At 37.5% G+C, this 19960-nt stretch overlaps 3 non-coding genes and 2 pseudogenes across 3 annotated transcripts; all 5 read left to right on the top strand.

The window, feature by feature from the left end:
- Window positions 1-1196: 1196 nt before the first annotated feature.
- LOC144430140 (5S ribosomal RNA) lies at window positions 1197-1305 on the top strand (annotated as a pseudogene).
- A 1775-nt stretch (window positions 1306-3080) lies between these two features.
- Window positions 3081-3199, top strand: LOC144430027 (5S ribosomal RNA). Its single transcript, XR_013479273.1, has one exon. It is a non-coding gene; the product is annotated as a 5S ribosomal RNA (ribosomal RNA).
- A 1790-nt stretch (window positions 3200-4989) lies between these two features.
- LOC144430028 (5S ribosomal RNA) lies at window positions 4990-5108 on the top strand. Its single transcript, XR_013479274.1, has one exon. It is a non-coding gene; the product is annotated as a 5S ribosomal RNA (ribosomal RNA).
- A 1203-nt stretch (window positions 5109-6311) lies between these two features.
- LOC144430141 (5S ribosomal RNA) lies at window positions 6312-6420 on the top strand (annotated as a pseudogene).
- Window positions 6421-8195: 1775 nt separating this feature from the next.
- On the top strand, window positions 8196-8314 carry LOC144430029 (5S ribosomal RNA). Its single transcript, XR_013479275.1, has one exon. It is a non-coding gene; the product is annotated as a 5S ribosomal RNA (ribosomal RNA).
- The last annotated feature ends 11646 nt before the right edge of the window (window positions 8315-19960 follow it).

The following is a 19960-nucleotide window of genomic DNA, read 5'->3' on the forward strand; positions in this document are numbered from 1 at the left end:
GCTTTTATCAAAAATAAAAGGAATGCTGTCTGAACAAAACATAATTTAAAATAAATATGTTATAAAATATTTCAGATTGTTGAGGACTGAATAATAACTAACAGGGGCGAAACGCAACTTTACGAATAGTCACTGAGACCCGTCATCGATATTTCGAATGCGTCTTAATAGGTATACTATATATGGCAGAATAATCGGTGCCACTATAGAGTGAGTTAGGATATGGGAAATCGAGATAAGACGGCTTAATTAATCACATGACGGATCACGGCCAATCGCCCGGTTATCAGTCAAGGCGAGTTATTTCATTTCGGAAGCATGGAATTAATGGTAGCGGAAGCCGTAACTTACCTGCGGTAACATGGACTACCTTACGACGACGAAGGGTCTAAAAACTATCCCTTAATGGAATTCGAACCCACGCAGAGTAATCAGAGGTGTGGTAACGAGCGTAAATCTAACACTTAGCACGATGCGCCACACGGTTGAGCATAAGTTTTACCATAGCTTGAAATCTACCTATATCTAGTATTACATAGTGCGATCTACGTCAATTCAGTACTTTAGCGCAGGTTCAAAGCCTTCATTTTGCATCCCTAGTAGATATCTCATTAAATTTATTTAGACTGACTGACTATTAACGTTGATACATTTTTATTAAACCGGACTTAATCGAAAAATTAAACTCTCGCCAAGTTACGGCCGATCACCGAAGTGCCACGCGCTTGTGAGAGTTTAAATATAACTTTCGATACTGTGTGAGTGCACGTAACCTAGCTTTGAGCACATATAATAAAAACAAGCTTATAAGAAGGGCAACTTTCATATATACTGTCGAACTATCTGGGTTATGTGCAATACAATGGGCATCCGCTTATCAAAAAGCTTTGTCAATAACACGTCAGACCTCAATAACAAACAAGCGAGTTATATCAGCGACTCGATGCTTGCGTTAAGCCATACACCAGAGATAAAATATCTATGAGGAAAAACATGCAATCAATAAATTAACGCATGTAACCAATAATAACAAAATTTGACACTGGTAGAAAATGTCGGCGGTAAGCCACTGAGCGAAACAGCGACTGCCTGAGTTTCATTGTTTGTGACTCTACAAACGAGACAGTTGCGCTTCGCTTCTCTCTCTCATTAGGCGTTGCCTAAATATAAATGACCGAATATGTCTCGTCGATATCGCCTACGATCATACCACGTTGAATACACCCGATCTCGGAAGTTAAGCAACGTCGGGCTCGGTTAGTACTTGCATGGGTGACCGGCTGGGAATACCGGGTGCCGTAGGCTTTTCGCTTTTATCAAAAATAAAAGGAATGCTATCTAAACAAAACATAATTTAAAATAAATATGTTATAAAATATTTCAGATTGTCGAGGACTGAATAATTACTAACAGGGGCGAAACGCAACTTTACGACATCGATATTTCGAATGCGTCTTAATAGGTATACTATATATGGCAGAATAATCGGTGCTACTATAGAGTGAGTTAGAATATGGGAAATCGGAATAAGACGGCTTAATTAATCACATGACGGATCACGGCCAATCGCCCGGTTATCAGTCAAGGCGAGTTATTTCATTTCGGAAGCATGGACTTAATGGTAGCGGAAGCCGTAACTTACCTGCGGTAACATGGACTACCTTACGACGACGAAGGGTCTAAAAACTATCCCTTAATGGAATTCGAACCCACGCAGAGTAATCAGAGGTGTGGTAACGAGCGTAAATCTAAAACTTAGCACGATGCGCCACACGGTTGAGCATGAGTTTTACCATAGCTTGAAATCTACCTATATCTAGTATTACATAGTGCGATCTAGGTCAATTCAGTACTTTAGCGCAGGTTCAAAGCCTTCATTTTGCATCCATAGTAGATATCTCATTAAATTTAGTTATAAAACATCATTAAATTGTAAATATCCCAGGATTGGAGTTGGTAACTATTTGAACACCTGAGACAGTATATGAGTAAGCGAAATATGGCGTTAGGCTTCACGCTATAGTTGTACCAGAAATGTCGGGCTTGCAATATAATGTTGAATACGCCCGATCAAGAAATATCAACAACATAGGTCCAATTAGTACTTGAATAATTAGTGATCAACGTGTAACATAAAGTGCCCCAGTTACGACTTTAACAAGTCATGGCGAGATCCACTAACAAGAGATCAAATTTGGCAATATTGCATTATCACTGTTGTCACCGTTACCCCAACCTGTTGTGTCTGGAGTCGTTTTCTTCCATTAACTAGAGTGACACCGGAATATCGGGTTGCTTAATATGTCTCAAAGTCCGGCTTTTGTTAGTATTCCATGTTTAACTTTTTTCTTAGTATGATGTAATGTAAGACTCACTCCCTCAAAAGTGACGCTGCTCGATATTATTCACTGGTTTATCGTGTCTCCATTCACACTGAAATGCATTTTTTATCTTTTACAATTATATTTGTCCGATGTGTACTTTCGGTTTGTGATAAAATAAACTACAGACTGACTGAATATTAACGTTGATACATTTTTATTGAACCGGACTTAATCGAAAAATTAAACTCTCGCCAAGTTACGGGCGATCACCGAAGTGCCACGCGCTTGTGAGAGTTTATATATAACTTTTGATACTGTGTGAGTGCACGCAACCTAGCTTTGAGCACATTATAATAAAAACAAGCTTATAAGAAGGGCAACTTTCATATATACTGTCGAACTATCTGGGTTATATGTAATACAATGGGCATCCGCTTATCAAAAAAGCTTTGTCAATAACACGTCAGGCCTCAATAACAAACAAGCGAGTTATATCAGCGACTCGATGCTTGCGTTAAGCCATACACCAGAGATAAAATACCTATGAGGAAAAACATGCAATCAATAAATTAACGCATGTAACCAATAATAACAAAATTTGACACTGGTAGAAAATGTCGGCGGTAAGCCACTGAGCGAAACAGCGACTGCCTGAGTTTCATTGTTTGTGACTCTACAAACGAAACGGTTGCGCTTCGCTTCTCTCTCTTTAGGCGTTGCCTAAATATAAATACCCGAATATGTCTCGTCGATATCGCCTACGACCATACCACGTTGAATACACCCGATCTCGTTCGATCTCGGAAGTTAAGCAACGTCGGGCTCGGTTAGTACTTGCATGGGTGACCGGCTGGGAATACCGGGTGCCGTAGGCTTTTCGCTTTTATCAAAAATAAAAGGAATGCTGTCTGAACAAAACATAATTTAAAATGAATATGTTATAAAATATTTCAGATTGTCGAGGACTGAATAATAACTAACAGGGGCGAAACGCAACTTTACGAATAGTCACTGAGACCCGTCATCGATATTTCGAATGCGTCTTAATAGGTATACTATATATGGCAGAATAATCGGTGCCACTATAGAGTGAGTTAGAATATGGGAAATCGGAATAAGACGGCTTAATTAATCACATGACGGATCACGGCCAATCGCCCGGTTATCAGTCAAGGCCAGTTATTTCATTTCGGAAGCATGGACTTAATGGTAGCGGAAGCCTTAACTTACCTGCGGTAACATGGACTACCTTACGACGACGAAGGGTCTAAAAACTATCCCTTAATGGAATTCGAACCCACGCAGAGTAATCAGAGGTGTGGTAACGAGCGTAAATCTAACACTTAGCACGATGCGCCACACGGTTGAGCATGAGTTTTACCATAGCTTGAAATCTACCTATATCTAGTATTACATAGTGCGATCTAGGTCAATTCAGTACTTTAGCGCAGGTTCAAAGCCTTCATTTTGCATCCATAGTAGATATCTCATTAAATTTAGTTATAAAACATCATTAAATTGTAAATATCCCAGGATTGGAGTTGGTAACTATTTGAACACCTGAGACAGTATATGAGTAAGCGAAATATGGCGTTAGGCCTCACGCTATAGTTGTACCAGAAATGTCGGGCTTGCAATATAATGTTGAATACGCCCGATCAAGAAATATCAACAACATAGGTCCAATTAGTACTTGAATAATTAGTGATCAACGTGTAACATAAAGTGCCCCAGTTACGACTTTAACAAGTCATGGCGAGAACCACTAACAAGAGATCAAATTTGGCAATATTGCATTATCACTGTTGTCACCGTTACCTCAACCTGTTGTGTCTGGAGTCGTTTTCTTCCATTAACACCGGACACCGGAATATCGGGTTGCTTAATATGTCTCAAAGTCCGGCTTTTGTTAGTATTTCATGTTTAACTTTTTTCTTAGTATGATGTAATGTGAGACTCACTCCCTCAAAAGTGACGCTGCTCGATATTATTCACTGGTTTATCGTGTCTTCATTCACACTGAAATGCATTTTTTATCTTTTACAATTATATTTGTCCGATGTGTACTTTCGGTTTGTGATAAAATAAACTACAGACTGGCTGACTATTAACGTTGATACATTTTTATTGAACCGGACTTAATCGAAAAATTAAACTCTCGCCAAGTTACGGGCGATCACCGAAGTGCCACGCGCTTGTGAGAGTTTATATATAACTTTTGATACTGTGTGAGTGCACGCAACCTAGCTTTGAGCACATTATAATAAAAACAAGCTTATAAGAAGGGCAACTTTCATATATACTGTCGAACTATCTGGGTTATATGTAATACAATGGGCATCCGCTTATCAAAAAAGCTTTGTCAATAACACGTCAGGCCTCAATAACAAACAAGCGAGTTATATCAGCGACTCATGCTTGCGTTAAGCCATACACCAGAGATAAAATACCTATGAGGAAAAACATGCAATCAATAAATTAACGCATGTAACCAATAATAACAAAATTTGACACTGGTAGAAAATGTCGGCGGTAAGCCACTGAGCGAAACAGCGACTGCCTGAGTTTCATTGTTTGTGACTCTACAAACGAAACGGTTGCGCTTCGCTTCTCTCTCTTTAGGCGTTGCCTAAATATAAATACCCGAATATGGCTCGTCGATATCGCCTACGACCATACCACGTTGAATACACCCGATCTCGTTCGATCTCGGAAGTTAAGCAACGTCGGGCTCGGTTAGTACTTGCATGGGTGACCGGCTGGGAATACCGGGTGCCGTAGGCTTTTCGCTTTTATCAAAAATAAAAGGAATGCTGTCTGAACAAAACATAATTTAAAATAAATATGTTATAAAATATTTCAGATTGTTGAGGACTGAATAATAACTAACAGGGGCGAAACGCAACTTTACGAATAGTCACTGAGACCCGTCATCGATATTTCGAATGCGTCTTAATAGGTATACTATATACGGCAGAATAATCGGTGCCACTATAGAGTGAGTTAGGATATGGGAAATCGAGATAAGACGGCTTAATTAATCACATGACGGATCACGGCCAATCGCCCGGTTATCAGTCAAGGCGAGTTATTTCATTTCGGAAGCATGGAATTAATGGTAGCGGAAGCCGTAACTTACCTGCGGTAACATGGACTACCTTACGACGACGAAGGGTCTAAAAACTATCCCTTAATGGAATTCGAACCCACGCAGAGTAATCAGAGGTGTGGTAACGAGCGTAAATCTAACACTTAGCACGATGCGCCACACGGTTGAGCATAAGTTTTACCATAGCTTGAAATCTACCTATATCTAGTATTACATAGTGCGATCTTCATAGTCAATTCAGTACTTTAGCGCAGGTTCAAAGCCTTCATTTTGCATCCCTAGTAGATATCTCATTAAATTTATTTAGACTGACTGACTATTAACGTTGATACATTTTTATTAAACCGGACTTAATCGAAAAATTAAACTCTCGCCAAGTTACGGCCGATCACCGAAGTGCCACGCGCTTGTGAGAGTTTAAATATAACTTTCGATACTGTGTGAGTGCACGTAACCTAGCTTTGAGCACATATAATAAAAACAAGCTTATAAGAAGGGCAACTTTCATATATACTGTCGAACTATCTGGGTTATGTGCAATACAATGGGCATCCGCTTATCAAAAAGCTTTGTCAATAACACGTCAGACCTCAATAACAAACAAGCGAGTTATATCAGCGACTCGATGCTTGCGTTAAGCCATACACCAGAGATAAAATATCTATGAGGAAAAACATGCAATCAATAAATTAACGCATGTAACCAATAATAACAAAATTTGACACTGGTAGAAAATGTCGGCGGTAAGCCACTGAGCGAAACAGCGACTGCCTGAGTTTCATTGTTTGTGACTCTACAAACGAGACAGTTGCGCTTCGCTTCTCTCTCTCATTAGGCGTTGCCTAAATATAAATGACCGAATATGTCTCGTCGATATCGCCTACGATCATACCACGTTGAATACACCCGATCTCGGAAGTTAAGCAACGTCGGGCTCGGTTAGTACTTGCATGGGTGACCGGCTGGGAATACCGGGTGCCGTAGGCTTTTCGCTTTTATCAAAAATAAAAGGAATGCTATCTAAACAAAACATAATTTAAAATAAATATGTTATAAAATATTTCAGATTGTCGAGGACTGAATAATTACTAACAGGGGCGAAACGCAACTTTACGACATCGATATTTCGAATGCGTCTTAATAGGTATACTATATATGGCAGAATAATCGGTGCTACTATAGAGTGAGTTAGAATATGGGAAATCGGAATAAGACGGCTTAATTAATCACATGACGGATCACGGCCAATCGCCCGGTTATCAGTCAAGGCGAGTTATTTCATTTCGGAAGCATGGACTTAATGGTAGCGGAAGCCGTAACTTACCTGCGGTAACATGGACTACCTTACGACGACGAAGGGTCTAAAAACTATCCCTTAATGGAATTCGAACCCACGCAGAGTAATCAGAGGTGTGGTAACGAGCGTAAATCTAACACTTAGCACGATGCGCCACACGGTTGAGCATGAGTTTTACCATAGCTTGAAATCTACCTATATCTAGTATTACATAGTGCGATCTAGGTCAATTCAGTACTTTAGCGCAGGTTCAAAGCCTTCATTTTGCATCCATAGTAGATATCTCATTAAATTTAGTTATAAAACATCATTAAATTGTAAATATCCCAGGATTGGAGTTGGTAACTATTTGAACACCTGAGACAGTATATGAGTAAGCGAAATATGGCGTTAGGCTTCACGCTATAGTTGTACCAGAAATGTCGGGCTTGCAATATAATGTTGAATACGCCCGATCAAGAAATATCAACAACATAGGTCCAATTAGTACTTGAATAATTAGTGATCAACGTGTAACATAAAGTGCCCCAGTTACGACTTTAACAAGTCATGGCGAGATCCACTAACAAGAGATCAAATTTGGCAATATTGCATTATCACTGTTGTCACCGTTACCCCAACTTGTTGTGTCTGGAGTCGTTTTCTTCCATTAACTAGAGTGACACCGGAATATCGGGTTGCTTAATATGTCTCAAAGTCCGGCTTTTGTTAGTATTCCATGTTTAACTTTTTTCTTAGTATGATGTAATGTAAGACTCACTCCCTCAAAAGTGACGCTGCTCGATATTATTCACTGGTTTATCGTGTCTCCATTCACACTGAAATGCATTTTTTATCTTTTACAATTATATTTGTCCGATGTGTACTTTCGGTTTGTGATAAAATAAACTACAGACTGACTGAATATTAACGTTGATACATTTTTATTGAACCGGACTTAATCGAAAAATTAAACTCTCGCCAAGTTACGGGCGATCACCGAAGTGCCACGCGCTTGTGAGAGTTTATATATAACTTTTGATACTGTGTGAGTGCACGCAACCTAGCTTTGAGCACATTATAATAAAAACAAGCTTATAAGAAGGGCAACTTTCATATATACTGTCGAACTATCTGGGTTATATGTAATACAATGGGCATCCGCTTATCAAAAAAGCTTTGTCAATAACACGTCAGGCCTCAATAACAAACAAGCGAGTTATATCAGCGACTCGATGCTTGCGTTAAGCCATACACCAGAGATAAAATACCTATGAGGAAAAACATGCAATCAATAAATTAACGCATGTAACCAATAATAACAAAATTTGACACTGGTAGAAAATGTCGGCGGTAAGCCACTGAGCGAAACAGCGACTGCCTGAGTTTCATTGTTTGTGACTCTACAAACGAAACGGTTGCGCTTCGCTTCTCTCTCTTTAGGCGTTGCCTAAATATAAATACCCGAATATGTCTCGTCGATATCGCCTACGACCATACCACGTTGAATACACCCGATCTCGTTCGATCTCGGAAGTTAAGCAACGTCGGGCTCGGTTAGTACTTGCATGGGTGACCGGCTGGGAATACCGGGTGCCGTAGGCTTTTCGCTTTTATCAAAAATAAAAGGAATGCTATCTAAACAAAACATAATTTAAAATAAATATGTTATAAAATATTTCGGATTGTCGAGGACTGAATAATTACTAACAGGGGCGAAACGCAACTTTACGACATCGATATTTCGAATGCGTCTTAATAGGTATACTATATATGGCAGAATAATCGGTGCTACTATAGAGTGAGTTAGAATATGGGAAATCGAGATAAGACGGCTTAATTAATCACATGACGGATCACGGCCAATCGCCCAGTTATCAGTCAAGGCGAGTTATTTCATTTCGGAAGCATGGACTTAATGGTAGCGGAAGCCGTAACTTACCTGCGGTAACATGGACTACCTTACGACGACGAAGGGTCTAAAAACTATCCCTTAATGGAATTCGAACCCACGTAGAGTAATCAGAGGTGTGGTAACGAGCGTAAATCTAACACTTAGCACGATGCGCCACACGGTTGAGCATGAGTTTTACCATAGCTTGAAATCTACCTATATCTAGTATTACATAGTGCGATCTACGTCAATTCAGTACTTTAGCGCAGGTTCAAAGCCTTCATTTTGCATCCATAGTAGATATCTCATTAAATTTAGTTATAAAACATCATTAAATTGTAAATATCCCAGGATTGGAGTTGGTAACTATTTGAACACCTGAGCCAGTATATGAGTAAGCGGAATATGGCGTTAGGCCTCACGCTATAGTTGTACCAGAAATGTCGGGCTTGCAATATAATGTTGAATACGCCCGATCAAGAAATATCAACAACATAGGTCCAATTAGTACTTGAATAATTAGTGATCAACGTGTAACATAAAGTGCCCCAGTTACGACTTTAACAAGTCATGGCGAGAACCACTAACAAGAGATCAAATTTGGCAATATTGCATTATCACTGTTGTCACCGTTACCCCAACCTGTTGTGTCTGGAGTCGTTTTCTTCCATTAACTAGAGTGACACCGGAATATCGGGTTGCTTAATATGTCTCAAAGTCCGGCTTTTGTTAGTATTTCATGTTTGACTTTTTTTTCTCAGTATGATTTAATGTAAGACTCACTCCCTCAAAAGTGACGCTGCTCGATATTATTCACTGGTTTATTGTGTCTCCCTTCACACTGAAATGCATTTTTTATCTTTTACAATTATATTTGTCCGATGTGTACTTTCGGTTTGTGATAAAATAAACTACAGACTGACTGACTATTAACGTTGATACATTTTTATTGAACCGGACTTGATCGAAAATTGAACTCTCGCCAAGTTACGGGCGATCACTGTGCCACGCGCTTGTGAAAGTTTATATATAACTTTTGATCTTGTGTGAGTGCACATAACCTTGATTTGAGCACAATATATTAAAAACACGCCTACAAGAAGGGCAACTTCCATATATACTATCGAGCTAACTGGGTTATGTGCAATAAAATGGGCATCCGCTTATCAGAAAGCTTTGTCAATAACATGTCAGGAGTCTCAGGACTCAACAACAATCAAGCGAGTTATATCACCGACTTGATGCTTGCGTTAAGCCATACACCGGAGATAAAATACCTATGAGGAAAAACATGCAATCAATAAACGCATGTAATCGATAATAACAAAATTTGACATTGGTAAAAAATGTCGGCGGTAAGCCACCAAACGAGACAACGACTGCCATGAGCGTGAGGCCTGCCCTCATATTCCGCTAACTCACATACTGTCGGGGGCTGCTCAATTATTACCTCCATTCCTAGGATATTTGCAATTTTAGTAATCGCTCTATTTAATGGAATATATACAAGGAATTCAAAATGAAGCCGATGAATCTGTACTAAAGTGCTGGATTTACGTGGATTGCATTCTATAACACTAGGTATAGGCAGATTTCATGCTATGGTAAAACTCGAGCTCATTAGTGTGGCGCATCGTGCTATGCGTTAGATGTACGCTCGTCACCACACCTCTGATTACCCTGCGCAAGGATCGCAAGTTTGAATTCTATGCGGGGATAGTTTTGTGCGAAAGGATCGCTGGACTTCTCGTCGTCGTAGGGTGGTCCACGGTAACCGCAGATCCGTTATGGCTTCCTCCACCATTAAAGTCCATGCTTCCGAAAACAAATAACTAGGTTTGACTGGTCTGGTAACCGGACGAGAGGCCATGGTCCGCCATATGATCAATTATGTTTGTCCAATGTGTACTTTCGGTTTGTGATAAAATAAACTACTGATTGAATGTATCCCAAAATGGATCGCAATATTAAACTCTCGCCGAGTTACGGGCGATCACTGATTAATTACCGATCACCGATTAATGTTGCAAACGGTTGAATGTTGTAATGCAACAGAAAACAGACGATGACTTTGACATGACGAAATGACACTAATCCATACAAGGGTCTCGCTTCCCCATCTCTCCTTCGAACACACGCCGCCAAATAAAAGACCCCCTTTTTCCATTGTCCCTTTTTGTTTTTTCCACAGTGCTAAGAGAATTAGAAAGCTGTAATACTAGATGTTACCGGTACTTGTTGCAAATTACGTTCACGAAATCTATATATATTTATACTCAAAGGCTTCGCCCAAGGACGGCACCTTACAGGTACAGGTCAACCAACTGCTATTTCGAACCAAAAAATAGTGGGCAGTCATGCTGATGAAATCAAGGGTACCGGTAGCCTATCATATGTCAGTACGGAAGAATTCGAAGGCAAAAAGAGCCACATAAAACCGGCGCAAGAGCCGCACGCGGCTCGCGAGCCGCGGGTTGGCCACCCCTGGTATAAAGTATTATATTATAGACCAGGGCTACTCAACCTAGCGGACGGCGGTCCGAATCCGGACCTTTCGAGTATTAAAATTGGACCGCGGCTGCTTCTTTATTTGGAAAGCATCTTTTTTTAGTTCATAACTGTGATGTAACGCATTTTTCGCTAAATCACTGAAAAAAATTGTGACATACCAATATTATGTATCTCCTTGCATTGGCTTACTTGTTTACTTCCATAGCATTTCAGCAAGCTGTCGATGGTGGCGAAAAAACTGAAATTTAGCGACTACTCAAAGACTCTTTTTCACATTCATTATTGCATACTTTTTCAGTACATCATTTGTAAGTGCTTGTTTTAAAACAAACAAAAAAAAGAATCGTTTTCACACATTTTTGGCATGGTGGTAAACAGTTTGTTTTTGTGGCTTTGCGTGCAAGTTTCAACACAGAAAATTGGATGCAGCAATTCATATCAACATATACAATAATAATGATTTGCGATATAAATCCTTTAGATTGGATAAAATAATATAAATGCAAGTTTGGTTTAACATAGAAAATAGAATGCAGCAATTCATATCAACATATACAATAATCTTGATTTGAGACATATAAATGCAAGATTGAACACAGAAAAAATAGGATTCAGCAATTTATATGGACATATACAATAATGAAGATTTGAGATATACCTCCTTTAGATTGGATTGATAATATAAATGCTAGTTTGGTTTAACATAGAGAATAGAATGCAGCAATTCATATCAACATATAGTCATATACAATAGTGATAATTTGAGATATTAACCCAAGTTTGGTTTAACACAGATAATAGGATTCAGCAATTTATATCAACATACGATAATGAACGCCTTCAACCTACAGCATAAATTGTTTAATTTTATAGGCCAGAATTAAAAAATAAATTCATGAGAACAAGAGCCAATATACCGTACCTATTTTCATAAAGAACTAGTAACATATAAAGGGTAACTGTAAATATCGTGGCAGAGAAATGTCTGCATGTCATTTAAGAAACAGTAATATACAATAATACATGAACAATTTTTACAATAATATATGAATAATAATGTACATAACTTGTGAGACAAATGCAATTCAAGTCAATATTTGATAAGCTAATATAGTGGAATTGCGAGAAATTGTGAACAATAGAAAAATTTCCACGACAAGTTTAGTAATAGTCTATATAAATAAAAATAATGTAAACTCTAGACATGTGAACTCAAATAAAAGTTCAGTATGCTATACATTTATATATGAAGAACTACCATAGTCACATCAAAATGCAACAAAGAAAACCTAATTACAGGTTACATATAATAGCAAAATTTCATCCAGATATCTGCTGAACTGAACAGATATTGAATTATGATATAATATACATACAATGTGATATAGTGGATTTCATTTTAAATTACAGTAGTACAATTTTAGATACCACCATTTACTATAAAACCACACATACTATTACTAGGTCTAGATCAGTGGTCGGCAACCACCGGGCCGCGGCCCATCGCCGGTCCGCGGAAAGGTTACTGCCGGTCCGCAGAGAGGTGACACAAAAACGGACAAGGTCGTGATAAAACCTCTACAATCTCACCACAAACCCCACGTTTAAAAAACAGCACCCAACAGTAAAGCGGGGCGACGAGGGTCGAGCATTCCAAAGTGCTTGAACGAAAAAATATTTTCCTCTCTTACGCATTCCAAAACCGGTTTACTCGATATGCCCTGTCAGCCATGCAGTTGTTAAGGGTTTCAATGTTGAACTCGTTACGAAACGATTCGTCGAAAATTCGATCCCGAGGAACCCGAGACTGCGCCACAGCTCATCTGTTGGCCTTGAGCCGCTTTATCTAAAATGCATTACGCTTACCGTACTCAGATTGAATTTCGTACTCGCTTGTCAGATCCTCATTTGGACGACAAGTTGCCATAAAAACATCATCTTTCACATTGATAATAATAAGTAAATAAAAACAATGTAATGTTGGATAATATATATAAAACGCCACATACACATCTCATTGGGACAGGCTTTCAACACAGCAACAGGAGGGCAGCAATGCGAATGCGCCATAATTTGAGGTTTAATTCATGTAGCGATTATTCGACCGCGGCCCGCGCGCTACCCGAAATGTGTATATTTGGCCCACAAGTACATGAAGTTTGTCGACCACTGCACAACACTATTGAGCAGCATGTCTGACTCCATAAACAATTGCCATGTCAGTATGTCGCAATAATGCTGGGTCAATTGTTTTCTCTACGCCCGTATAAGAATGTCTCTCATCAGTCCGACTAAGATCTCCCCAACAAAATGATACAGGCATTGTTAACTTTCCCGAGATCTTATTAACATGAGGCCTGGTTTTCAATATTGATAACTACAAAAACGAAATATCGAAGTTGGCTGGATGTAAGAAACAGGTTACGTGTGTCAATGTCGACCATATCTCGAATATATATGGGAACAGGTAATGACCATCAAACAAATACAGATATCGCATTAAATAGCATCACTGTCGTTTTTAGTATATTGTCAACATAAATTTCCTAATGCGTATAACTCATTGCATAGGATTAGTCCGTTTGTATAAATGTGGTCCGCCAAAATTTTGGTCAGGCTTTACCAGTCCGTCACTTGAAAAAGGTTGCCGACCACTGGTCTAGATGATTTCCACTGGACAAAATTACATAAATTAGAATCAAGGATAATTGCATGAGATTCTTCATTATTGTTCAACCTCAAATTCAATTTCGTTTTGTTACCTTATGTGGGCAATCATCTCAATTCTATAATAGAGGTTCACAGTGTAGCACCACTGTGCACAATAATGAGGACTCCACACATGCATACCAGACATTATACTACAAGAAAATATACAATTTTAAGTGCTGGCATTTTAGATCATGTTTTGGCTATAGAAGTATGATAACACACAATAGAAAAATTTCGGGGCTCCCAAAGTATGCGAACCAAGATGGCGGACATCGGAATGTAATATGTGTACTAGGTTAGGGTCAGGCCATAATTTTAGGTATAAATACTACGGGAGGCTCTTGGCTAGTCTTCGAACTGATAATAGGACTAAAATAAAGAAAATTGGAAAAAAATTATCGCCTAACCCTAACCTGTTACCCATGTTACGTTCCGATGTCCGCCATCTTGGTTCGCATACTTCGGGAGCACCAAAATTTCTAACTATTTACACTCAACATTTATTATGTATAATCAGAATATTTTCAGATCTGGGAACTGAGTTGTTAGTGAAAAAAATGCACTAATTTGAGCTTACATAGTTATAGATCAGAACAGATTAACTAAAGAACAGGGAACCTTGGAGATATGTAGATATGCTTAGTAAGTCAGTGGCATGGGTTGCACATTGTCAGTTCATAAGTTTGCCTGCGTTTCAATAATCATTAGAGAAAAGAAACCCACAATACAATTGACAGAAAACGAGATAGAAATGAACTTTTGACCTCCAGTTCATATCTGTCTAATTGGTAATACTACTGGTGTCAGGATTAATATTTAGAAATGATATATTTCATAAACTCAAATTTGAATTTTTTATATGAATATGTTTTAAAAATATCAGGTATATCATCCCAAATTTTTGGACCCGCAATTTTTATAGATTTTTAAGCAAATTTGAGATTTGTCCTGGAAATAAAAAAAAAGCTCCTTTAGATGATGAGCATCGAAAGCCTGTGGTAACATGTTATTACCGAATTGGTACATTAGTTTTGCAACTTCGTGAATATACACATCATTAAGTTTTAAAAGATTCATTCCCCTATAAATAGGGCTCATGCTATGATGCAGTGGGGTGTTACCAGGGATGGCCAATTCGAATAATGTATTCGAATATCTCGTCATTCGAATATCGGAATTCACGTTCATAAGAATATCGGATATTTGTCTGACGTCACACATTTTCGACGCCGCTTTCTAGACGTTTCCGTTGAATGAAAACATTCTCGTTAGAAACTTGCGCGTGATTGTTTTCATCACTTATCAGCGTAACGTGTTATTTAGGCCCGTAAACGCCTTCACGATTGTGTTATTTTCTCTAAAACGAAAATTTTCAACAAATTTGTTCCACGATAACGATAACATTTATTTTATTTTTGTACGCGCACGGAATTGTGAATCTGGTAAATACGTTCATCGGCGGCGAGTTTCTAAAGACAACGCAACTTTTTGATTGAAAAGCGGCAATTTAAAATACTGAAAATAAAACCGTAAACAACATAAATTTTATTGAGGCCCGCGAAAATTTAAAAAACCATTTTCTAGGCAGTGAAAATCGCAAAATTTCGTGTGCCTCTGGCACACATTATGTATGGTCGGCGTTTAGAAACATATCGTCACTAATTGAGGGCGGGATTTGCCTGATTATCCACTACTTTAAATTGCCGTCGAATATTTTCGTGTAAACACGATACAAGGTTTGAAACGCGACTTTTTCCCTGGTTGTGAGGTTGTATATAATATAATTAATCTAAAGTATATTCATTCAATTTTATTGTGATGAAATAAATTTTACTCTGAGCATTTCGATCGAGCGGAGTCACTGTTAACAAGTACATCTAAATAATTGCCGAATTCGCAAAATACGGATCTGAACATTATTTAATCGGGCAGTTTACCACACGTTTTTATTCCTATGATCGCAGACTGCAATGGTATATAAGAGTGGTGAGGATTTCATTTTGTCGACGCAACCGCAGGTTAAATTGAAGACCATTAAATAATAAGAGCAAGACATTTCAAATATGCCCGTGTCGGTCACGAATTCATTACTTTGCACAACAGAAAAATATATCCTAAGTGATTCAAGAGTCTTGCTGCACACTAACACAAATATATTTCTGTAACGTTTCGTCTGACCAAGGTCAGACTTCTTCAGACATACATAATTCAACTACAACACGAAAAGCAGTTACATGCATATTTAAACAATCATAGTAGAATTATAGGAGTCACGCATGTTAAATAATCAATAAAATCTGTGAATTTCTTGATTAAATAACAGCGGGTGGCCGAAATAAGTGTCATTGATGAGATCTCTCTCTTTGTTTTATATTTAGCAATTGAAGTCCAAATTATACAATGGTGTTTTATTTCTCAGTATTGTATAATGCAGACCAGAAAAGTTGTCTGTGTGTCAAATGTAATATAGTGATATTTTGTCTGTTATTAGCATATCTGGCCATGCATGATCCAATTCTGAGAAAAAAATATATTAGGTACAAGAATTGATTAAAACAATGAATGAAAATATCTAAACTTCCTTAATATTCATCCCTTGTGGCTCGTGTGTCCCGAAAAGATGAATGTAATGGGATTCCTTGTTCTTTCGATAAATGTGGTCATGAAATAGTTTTTCAATGCCAATGACACTCAAATCTTTAAGTGAATGTCCCGGTTGACTGAAATGGGCGCCAACAACCAGATCTTTGTTTTGGGTTTTTATACTTCTAATATGCTCAGTTATTCGGTATTTTAAATGTCTTCCCGTTTCTCCTATGTATTGCATGCCACACTTTTTGCAGCTTATCAGGTAGATTACATTTTCCGAGTTGCATGTAACTTTTTGACGAATCCTTATTTCTGCTGTCTTTTGTTTGTTTGTTGCAATTTTCCTTTCTTCGGAATATTGGCAGGTACTGCACGATTTTCTGCCACATTTGAAAAAGCCTGGATTCTTTTTAACGGGAGTTTCTGGTTTCAATTTTGCTCTGACTAATTTGTCCCTTAGTGTGGGGCATTTACGATAGGCTAATCTTGGTGGTTTTGGGAAAATTTCTTTTAGTCTATCGTTGTTATCTAAAATGTATTGGTAATCTGAAAATATTTTTCGAAGGTTTGGTTGGGTCGGGTGATAGTTTGTGATGAAGGGAAGCAAAGTTTCTTTTTTGGTTTCAGTTTTTGGGATTAAAAGGAGTTTTCTGTCGAGTTCTTTTGCAGATTGTATTGCATCTTCAACCAAATTTTCTTTGTAGTTTCTCTTCGTGAGGTATGTTTTCATTATTTTTGCATGTTTATCAAAGAGCTCATTTGTTGAACAGGTTCTTCTTATTCTGATGAATAGATTATTTGTTGTAAAAGTCGACTCTTTTAACAGATGGCATAATCGCGGCGATGAATAGGTATTTTTAATTTACCGCTAAACTTTATATGTATATTCATTGTATGAAATGAATTATTCTCTACACTTAACAGGATTTTATATAATTATAAACTCCAAACACAACAATATGTTACACATAATAACAATATGGTTCACATAAATTTATATACAAATATACTGGTAAGTAGTAGAATACTCTAGGCTTAAATATCAGAATTTTTAAAGGCATAATGGATTTTCGATTGTTATTGCCTGTATTGCCAATAAATTTTATTACTCTCAGAAAATATACACAATTATCTCAATACAAGTAGTATTAGACTAGACTATTATCGTAACATCATGGTACCAATGAGTCAATGACAGAAAGCGTCAGACAACTCCTTGGCTATCTTTTCATATGGTCATTTGTACAAGTGAATAATTTTAATAAACTGACTGTGTCATAAGTTGCTATTATTTTTTATTGATAGCTATAAACTATCAATTACTTTGTGTACATATACTGTTGATTTGTGGCTTCATTCTGATATTTCTATTGAAGGTTATTTCCTAATTTACTGGGTTTTAATCAACTAAAACAAAAATGTGTTATTTTTGATTTTAGAATGTATTCGGAATTCCAGATTCGAAAACATTATTTTAGAATGTATTCGGAATAGTTTAGTATTCGGAAATGGCCATCCCTGGGTGTTACTCATAACTCTGACAGCTCTATTTTGTGAGACTGACAGAGCATGGAGTCTATTTCTATCAAATGAGCCCCAAGCCACAATTTCATACTGTAGGTGTGCATAAAAGAGGGAAAAATAAACAGTTCGAAGGATTTTTTTGGGAATTAAACTTTTTAACCTTGTTATAATTCCTACAGCCCTGGACAATTTTAATTTCAAGTGGTTAATGTGGGTGTACCAATTTAGCCTGTCATCAATAAATACCCCAAGATATTTCACAGAGTCGCAAACTTTCAGATTAGCACCATTCAAAGTGAAATGGAGGCTAGTGGAATACTTCTGCTTTTTATTAGAGGAATGATTAATTAATAGTACTTGTGTTTTCCCAGGATTATTTGTTAATTTGTTAGCTTTCATGCATTCAGAAATATTATCTAAATTTTGCTCAACTTTGGGGGACAAAACGGCAACATTGGAGGAAATCGAGGTTGTGCTGGTATCGTCAGCGAAAAGTTTGACAAATGCTGAGATAGAATTTACGACATCATTGATATATATCAAGAACAAAGTTGGACCGAGCACAGATCCTTGTGGGACTCCTACAGAGACAAATTCATGTTTAGATTCACTGCCGGAAAGAGCGACAAATTGACTACGATTGTTCAAGTAACAAGAAAACAATTTATTTACACTACCACGAATTCCATAGTGTTTGAGTTTGCTAATGAGTATTTTGTGGTAGACTGTATCAAATGCTTTCTTCAAATCTAAAAATACACTACATCCTACCAATCCCTTATCAATGATATCGTAATATTTGCTAATAATGTCTAAGACTGCATGTTTAGTAGAATGGTGGTTCCGAAAACCAAACTGATCACAATTTATTATTGAGTGTTTGTCTAAAAAGTTTTTTAGCTGAGCAAGTACTAGTTTTTAAAAACAATTGAGAGAGATGAAAGAATAGAAATGGGACAGTAATTGGACACATCACCTTTTTTTCCAGTCTTGTACACAGGAACAACCCTAGCTATTCTGAGGTGTTCTGGAAACACGCCAAGGGACATGGAATAATTAAAAGAGTTTGCACAGTGAAGAACTAATAGACCCACAAAGATGTTCCAAGAGATATGCCGGTATATTATCATACCCAGCTGCTTTATCTGTTTTCGAAGAATTGATCGTATTTTTATTTCTATCACTGAGGCATCTTCCATGAACATAGATGATACGATTGGAGCCCTCATTAATTTAAGGTTTTCGCAATCACTTACGCTTTGAAATATTGCGGCTAGATTTCTTCCTATCTGAGAAAAGGAACCTTTAAATGTTGTAGGAATTTTGCTACTGTCATGAAAAACCTCCCCAGAGTGCTGATTGGTTATCTTTTGGGGTACATTTCTGCTAGAATTAGAGTTTAACAATGAATTTATTATATTCCAAGTTATTTTAGGGTCATTTATATTTTTTTCGAAGCATTTGGAAAAATGTATCTCTTTGGCTTTTTTTTTTAGATGGCATAATTTGTTAGCATACTTTTTATAGTGAAGTTTTTCTTCTATGAAACCATTGATAAAATGAGTTTTGTGCAATCTGTCTCTCACTTTGGTAGAACGCAAAATGCCAGTGGTTATCCAGGGTTTTCTTTCTGGGTGCCGTTCTTTTCTAGTTAATTTACGAATTGGCGCATGCTTATTGCATAGACTTAATACTTTTGAGACAAAATCATCAAAATTTTGACTATCTACATTAGAAAGGTCACAAGAATCAAACAATTCTTGAGCAAAGTTAGCGGAATCAAAATTTCTCATATCGCGTTTTAATTTGTGTTGATTATGGGATAATGTATGTCTAATCTGAAATTGACAAAAAATTGGATAGTGATCTGTCAAACAATTTTGCCAAAAAACTGATGAAACACTTTTTTCGCTGATATTTGAATATATGTGATCTATCAAAGTAGAACTGGAACTAGTAATTTTTGTTGGGTGTGTAATCAGTGGAATTGTGACATGGTGCCTCAGCATGTCAAGAAAATC

The sequence above is a fragment of the Styela clava genome, chromosome 11 (assembly GCF_964204865.1).
Source record: "Styela clava chromosome 11, kaStyClav1.hap1.2, whole genome shotgun sequence".
NCBI classification, from domain to species: Eukaryota; Metazoa; Chordata; class Ascidiacea; order Stolidobranchia; family Styelidae; genus Styela; species Styela clava.